Source organism: Myotis brandtii, unplaced genomic scaffold, assembly GCF_000412655.1.
Source record: "Myotis brandtii unplaced genomic scaffold, ASM41265v1 scaffold230, whole genome shotgun sequence".
Taxonomy (NCBI): Eukaryota; Metazoa; Chordata; class Mammalia; order Chiroptera; family Vespertilionidae; genus Myotis; species Myotis brandtii.
In genome coordinates, this window is record NW_005358650.1 from 4,348,896 (window position 1) to 4,357,238 (window position 8,343).

At 37.4% G+C, this 8,343-nt stretch overlaps 1 pseudogene; it reads left to right on the forward strand.

The window, feature by feature from the left end:
* The first annotated feature begins 7,837 nt into the window (after positions 1 to 7,837).
* On the forward strand, positions 7,838 to 8,103 carry LOC102239499 (annotated as a pseudogene).
* Positions 8,104 to 8,343: the final 240 nt, after the last annotated feature.

Here is an 8,343-nt window from a genome sequence, read left to right on the forward strand (position 1 = left end):
GGGGGCAAGGCATGCTAGAAAGGGTCAATGGGGGAAAGGGGATATATGTAATATTTTCAACAATAAAGATTTTAAAATAAATAAATAGTTAAAATTAAAAATATTTGAGTGTTTATTTTTATTTATTTTTTATTGATTTCAGAGACGAAGGGAGAGGGAGAGAGAGAGAGAGAAATATCCATGATGACAGAGAACATCTGATCGGCTGCCTCCGGCATGCCCCCTACTTAGGATCGAGCCTGCAACCTGGGCATGCGCCCCCAACTGAAATCCAACCTGGGACCCTTCAGTCTGTAGGCTCTATCCACTGAGCCAAACCAGCCAGGGCTTGAATGTTTTATTTTTAAATAGGCCTTTTGAAGATGGATCCATTCCCTGCTTATTCACTGCTGAAAGATGATTGCTCAAGATGAAGTGGAGAGAAAACAGGACTTTTTCTGTTGTCCAAGCTTGGCCACTGACCACTCTCATCCAAACTCCTGGAAAATACTATTTGAGCACTGTAAATAGTGAACCTGAAATTGTATTATATTTATGTATTTTTCTCCACTTTAGCAATTCTACATAATTTAATATTTTCTCCTCACAAAATAACCTTTGAAGTAAAATTCATTCAGAATTGTTTACAATTCATTTTACATGCTAGGCCAAATCTGCTTCTAATTAATAGTATATAATATTCACTAGAGAGACAGTAAGTTACAATGAATCAGATAGCTTTTTCTTGGACTTTATCTATAAAATAGCAAAGAAGTTGTGCTGGAATACAATAAATTTGTTGAAAACTATCGGTTCCAGTTTTAATTTCTGCCACAGTGGAAGATTTTTCAATATAGAAGCTTCCTGGATGGGTGTCAGAAATTCTCCAGACTAATAAGACTCTCTTCAGTCACGGCAGGGCTCAGAGACTCACAGCAGATGTTCTGAGGAGAGAGGGCAGTCTAAAGAAAGTTTTGAATGATCCTGTATTCAAAAGATATGCAGTCTAGTCAGAAAGGTAAAGTCTACACTTATGACAAACATTTAGAAAACACCAAAAGCGGCTTAGAGTAAGTGCGACTGAGTTCAAGAGACAATCAGTGCTGAAAAGTTCCAAAGACACAGTTAGGCGGCACAGAACAAAGTGGTAAGCTCATGGGCTCTGGACTCCTAGAGACTTGGGTTCTATTCGAGGTTGTAGAACTCAGGGCAGGTTACCTCACCTCTCTGGGTCTCAGATCCTACTTCTGTGGAGCGAAGCAAGGTGAGCTCACATCCTTCAATAGCTAGATTCATGGTAAGAGTGCAAGAAGTGGTGGTTTTATCAGTACTGTTAAGAGTAGTCGTAGCAGTAGTCATACATCCTGTAAAAGGTGCATGTTTCCAAGAAGGTCAGATATAGTTCAGTGGAAAGTAAGGAGACTGAATTTCAACAGGAAGGTTTATGTGTCCAAAGCAGTAGGAAGGAACATTTTGAGGTAAGATTGAGAAAGTGAAGTTCCTTTGGGGTGTTTTATATGGAGTAAAATAAATGTGGTGTTGCCTGGCTGGTGGGGCTCGGGGGTTGAGCACTGACCTATGAACCAGGAGGTCACAGTTTGATTCCTGGTCAGGGCACATGCCCGGGTTATGGACTCGATCCTTGGTGGGGTGCATGCAGGAGGAAGCCAATCAATGATTCTCTCTCATCATTGATATTTCTGGCTCTCTCTTCTTTCCTTACTGAAATCAATAAATTTTTTTTTAAAATATGGTACTGATATCATTTAGGAAATAATATCTAAAGGATCGGTGGAGGAGAGTAAGAGGTAGAAAGAGAATTAGTTCAGGAGTCAGAAGACCTGGGTTCTAGAGTAGGTTTTACCTTCAGAGTCCTGATTCCCCTCCTGATTAGCTCTGTAACTCTGGGCGGGGCTAAACCTTTCACATGTTCACGTGTGAAAATGAATGTGTGATCTCTGAGGACCACTAAAGACCTGTAGCAAATAAGAGTCTAAGTTCTCGGTCATAAAAGTGGCACAATTAAAACAGGAAAAGAGCTGCTCTACAAGATCTTTGTATAATTGATTGGAATGAGAAATAGACAGAGGAGGCCCAAGAGAGAGAAAGAGTTACACTTACAACGTACTCTCACAACAGGATAACAGGAATGACCTGCTGCAGGAATAGATATTAACAGGGCCAAGAGTTGGGAGAATGGGACTGACATAAAAATTACTGAAATTGAGAGAGAGAATAATATTTGAGGAAGAAAGGAAACATGACAAACTTATTTTTCAAAGAAGTTGTGTCAGGACATGGCAGGATACCTTTAACATTGAGTAATGAGCAATAAATTAGGTTTAGTGATTTGATATAAGTAAAACAGATTATATTGTACATTTACTACCACTTCATCATATTAAAGATTTTCTAAAAACTGATTATAAAATTCCCATGAGAACATAAAGGTCTAGGGATAGCCAAGACAAATCAGACGGACGGATTTTCTCCGTTAGATATCATGAATCAATGGTACCACTACATCAACTAAAATAATGTAATATTAGGGGAAGGTCAACATATCAACGAATGGAAATATCATCTTACATCAGACCTCAGTGCATGCAGAGGAGACCTTAAAAACCAGCAGGCATTGTAAGTAGTTTCACCATCCATATGGAAAACAATATAATTAGAACCCTACCTCACAGCATACTTAAAAAAAATATTCCAAATAAATTAAAAGACATAGATGTGAACACACAACAAAGATCTTTTTATAATTTTGAGAGGGAAGGAAATTCTTAGACCATGCTCAGAAAATAAACTTCATAAAGGGAAAAACTGATTAATTTGAGTACATCATTTTTGGTGAGAGTATACATTTGGAGAATAATCTGGTAGTATGTAGGAAAGCTGAAGACACATATATTCTTAACCCAGAAACTCCAATTGTTGTTATAGACTTTAAAGAAATTTGAACATTTCCCTGACTGAGGTAGCTCAGTTGGTTAGAGTGTCATCCCTATATGGCAAGATTTCAGGTTTGATCACCAGTCAGGGCACATACAAGTATACAAGTATCAACCAATCTTTCTCTCTCTCTCTCTCAAAAACCAATAAATAAAAAATTTTAAAAATACTAAAAAAAAGAGAGAGACTTGAACATCCTATATAATAAAATGGTAATATGCAAATTGATCGAATGGTGGAATGACTGATCACTATGGCACGCACTGACCACCAGGGAGCAGATGCTCAATGCAGGAGCTGCCCTCTGGTGGTCAGTGCGCTCCCACAGGGGGATCGCCACTCAGCCAGAAGCCAGGCTCACGGCTAGCGAGTGCAGCGGCGGTGGCGAGAGCCTTTCCTGCGTCTACGGCAGTGCTAAGGATGTCCAACTGCTGGCTTAGGTCCACTGTCTGCAGGGAAATCGGACATCCCCTGAGGGCTCCAGGACTGTGAGAGGGTGCAGGCTGGGCTGAGGGAACCCCCCCTCTGAGTGCATGAATTTCGTGCACCGGGCCTCTAGTTTATACATAAGGAGATATGCTGTATAGCCTGTACTGAAAAATTGGAAGCAACCTAAATGCATATCATTTGAGGAATGGATAAGTAAGTAATGATGGTGAACCCCATACCTGTTAAGTTTATTTAAACCTTGATCTCCATGTATTGATACAGATATAACTTAACAAAATGTTAAATGAAAAAAGCAGAATTGAATATACCATTTATGCACATTTGAAAAGCTCACAAAAAGCTATTTACCAATTATGGATTCACACACATGTAGTAAAAATGTAGACAATAGACAAGCAGGGTATTTTATGAGAGAAGTTATTTTGGAGAGTGAAGAAGGAAATATTACCAGGAGGTGTTTAAATGTTTGCCAACTGTAAGTACCTCTGTTTATTTTTTTAAACAATAAAAAAATATCTGTTAGTATTTTAAAATTCTGACTGTGAGTATTGAATGTATATTATATTATTTTTAATATTTTTCTGTATGTTTGAAATATTTTAAAATAAAGAATTTGCATTAGTAAAGTACAATGGGAAAATGTTATTACTCTAATACTTTAAATATGACCTATGTATATAACTTTTAAAATTTTAAGGCATTAAAATTACTATTTTGGGCGTATTTTGAAACTTTACTTCAAGTTTTCAGAATGATTATTTGGGGGGGGGCGCTTAGTTCTTCATTTCTCAAAGAATTGAATAAAAATTATATGGGAAAGAAAACTTGCCATAAAACACTGATAATTATATCACAAATGCATTCTTAGCTTAGAAAGAAATTCATTGCATTGCTCCACTTCAAATTTGATCATGAATTAAATGATCAGGGGCCACTACCGATTGATAATATTAGCAGGTTAATAAAATTCAATTCACTAAAATTGACTTTCCAATACAGTTCAAACATGGAAGTGCTGTGTAAAATGAGGTACACCTGTAAATTCCAAAGTGTAACTCAGGCTCTAGGGACTATAGACCCCTTTGATCTTGTCACAAATTGGCTCCTGGAAACCAGAAGGCCTCCTGGACTCAAGTCTCCAGGGACCTTATCCCTAAGGCATCTCAAAACAAATAAAGTGGCTGAGACAGATGCTGGACCCAGACAGAATGGCAACCATTTCACAAATTAACCCCCAAACGATGTGAACTGACAATTCTCCACATGTAATTATGGCTTTTGTTATTTTTTCCCCATGAAAGTATTCTATGCTTTGGCTTAAATGCATCAGATAGAGGTATTCAGCCTCGGCTGGCAATATTTCTGATCCATATTTTAATAGATTATCCTGAATTGGCCTCCTGGAAGCATTTATGCTGACCAGTTTTGAAAACCTCTTTGTCAGCCCTCACCCTTACCTGCTAACGCCCAGCTCTAATGGATGAAAGTAGGGGGTGATGATAATCACTGTCTGCCCAGTCCTGAGAGCCGTGCTTGAGTCTGCAAAACAGTCTGTCTAGAGAGAAAAAAACACACAAAACAAAACACAAAACGGAAATAAGGAATGTAATTCAATGAATACTTGGGAACCAAGCTTGAGGGTTTCTTTTTAAAGGAGAAATGATATCAGAAGCAGGATTATGAAAAGAAAGAGTTAGTAAAAATAGGATCTTTGTGAATTAGACTAGCGAGGCCATTTCAAATTGAATTACACAGGATCATGGCAATTAGAATTGGAAAAGATCTCTCGGTCTTTCTCTGTCAAAGCGTGATTACTCCCAGTGGTATATTCTCCCGAGCTTAGTCCAGTCTAATTTTAAATGATTCAAGTGATGGAGCCTCCTTGGCTTCTCTTGGGATATCACTTCACAGTCTAAAATAGCTAACTGCTGGGAGAGCCCTCCTATATATGTTCTTTTATTTCTTTATTTCCATTATTCTGTTTTGTAGTTCCCCAATCCACCTTAAAACTACTTTAATTTAATTGTAAATAGGTACAATCTACATATAAATGATTAAATCCAGCTGAGTCTGAGTCTTTTTGTATAGGCTAACGTCTCTCCAGCTCTCTCTTATTCTCTCTCATTCTCTCTCTCTCTCTCTCTCTCTCACACACACACACGTGTGTACACACACTTAAATATATGCATATGTACACACACAAACATATACACATCTCACATGTACTCACACATACACAATTAGAAAATATTACATAGCCACAATGTGTTTCTGAGAAAAATGAATAAAGACCCCTGAGTTTTAGGACATTCACTGATATAAACAATAAAAAAAATCAATAACCTACTGGGTTTTGTTTGTCTTCTAATCCTCACCCAAGGATGTTTTTTAAAAAATTGATTTGAGAAAGAGAGACCTTGATGTGAGAGAGAAACATCAATCGGTTGCCTCCTGAACGTGCCCCCACTAGGGATTGAACCTGCAACCTAGGTGTGTGCCTTGATCAGGAATTGAAATGCACCTTTTGGTGTATGGGACGACACTCTAACCAACTGAGCCACTTGGCCAGGGCTAACCTACTGTTTTTAAATTGATAAAAAGGCAACTAACAATAAACCTAAGTGTTATTTCACTTTATATTTATTGTACACAAATTAAATAATATGGTCTTTTAATATAGTGTTTACTCTAGCTTATACGGTATAAATAATATAGGTATACAAGATGGGAAAATTCCATAAATATATTTATAGAAATTATTTTATTCAAACTTTTTTGCATGCATTGAAACAATAGAGACTCATACTCATTCTTGTACTAAATTTGGTTTGAGCTTTGAGTAAGTTGTAGAGCCTGGGGGAAAAGCTTGGGGTGTTCTAGGTTAATGGAGGTTGCTTAAGGGTATTTAAATTTGATCAAAGAATTAATATAGCTTTACACGTCCTTTCCAAATAGCTGCCCTAAAGTGTTTTTCACACCTGTCAATCAACCAACCAATATCCAATCAGGTAGAAAAATGAGAACCATGGAAAAGGAGCAAAAATATAAAAAAATTGAGCTTTCATTACAAAGATGGAATTCACCATTTTCATAGGTGTAATTTTTTTTATATTATCAATTCATACAATTTTTGAGCTGGAGGGAATCTTAGAGCTAGGAATCTCTGCTATATCACCCTCATAATTTGCTGGAATCATCTAGCTCAGTGATTACACAGTGTGGTCTAGAAAAATTATAAAGTGAGTCTGTACAGCAATTTAAACTTTTAAATTTGTCAGTTGGGTAAATTTTAGTTAAATATGTGGACTGAATATGTTTAAACATCAAATTCCTCCAGAAATCTTAAAATTACAACAAAAATATTACAAAATTACAAAAAATAAAATAAAGAGAATGTGAGAGAAGAAGGTAGCCAAGGAGACATGTCTGAGAACTTTTTATTTTTTTATTTTGGAAAATGAAAGTAAGTGGAGTGGTAACAGACTAAATTGAATGGGGGAAGCTAATAATAGCTAATGATTTTTGAGCACTTACTATATGCTAAGAATTATTATAAAAGTTCCATATAATTTAATCCAGTTAAACCTCACAACAACACTGTGAAGTAAGCATTATTAGGTGATGATTCTGAAGCAGAGTGAGTAAGAAAGCTGCTATGAGGTAGAAATCCAGAGGACATAATTTCCATGTCTGTGCACAGGAAAATATTAATGACAAGCTAACTACATTGTCCCACCAAACCCCCCAAAGGCTAAGTACTTGGAGGCACCTTCATAGTGAAAGAAGGAGTGAGGGGTAGGGCTGAATGATTGGTTGAAAGACCATAGCAGAAAAAACTTAAACCACTAGCTCCCCTTTATCGTGATAAACGAAAGAAAATTTTAAGCATTCAAGTGGTTGAAAGATCGCAGGATTTCTCATGGTAGACTGGAATATTCTTTTAAAAAATACTTATAATAACTGACATGTGGGTTCCCATAAAATGTCAGTTGGCTACCCAATACCTACCCAGTGGTGGCTAACTGTCTGCAAGTCCTACCCTTGTACAGAGAGCTTACAATCAGATTTTAATGAGTCATTCTTAATGTCTATTTCTGTTTACTGCTTTCTCTCTTGCTAATAGTTTGCTTTTCTCTTGCGTTTGTTGTGTATCATTTTTCACTGCATACAGAAGACCAATGAAGACTGAGGAAAATTTCATTTGAATGTCCATATGAAAATAAAAATGAACCTTGACCCCTACCTCACACCATGTACCATATATACATCTTAATTAAAGATGGATAATAGACCTAATTATAAAACAATTAAGCTTTTACAAGAAATCATAGGAAAACATATCCATGACCTTATAGTAGCAAAGATTTCTTAAAGAGCACAAAAGGCACTAATCATGGTTGAGGGTCACATTGAGCTGTGAGTAGCCTCACGGGCATCTTTAGGCATCAATAACATGGCAGAAGACATTGGGACCAAAATCAAGAACCACCAGACTGCCCCTATTTACGGTCACTTCCTCAGAACCAGATCAGAACCAGACTAGAAACTGTTGTCACAGCTACCTGGACTTTCACGGCTGTGAGAAGGCAATCACTGCTAAAGGGGGTGATGTCTTGTGTGCAAATGGTACAGGCATGTGTACAAATCTCCCTGCCCCATATCCTGGTGTTGTCCTGGGCTGACCACAGGGCAGAAGGCACATTTCCTGGGGAGATCTGAACTGGCTCTACCCACCTCCCCTGTTCTCCATCTTTTCCTAGGGAGGTGAGGGGGGACCTGGATACATCCCACCCTGGGATCCTAAATAATGGCTTAACTAATAATAAATACTTGTTGGAAAAGTGTTTATAAAAAGGGCACTAATCATAAAAGAGCAGCTTGATATATTGAAATGTATTAAAATTAAGGAGCTTGGTTTATCAGAAGACACCATTAAGAGAGTGAAAAATAGCCTGGCTG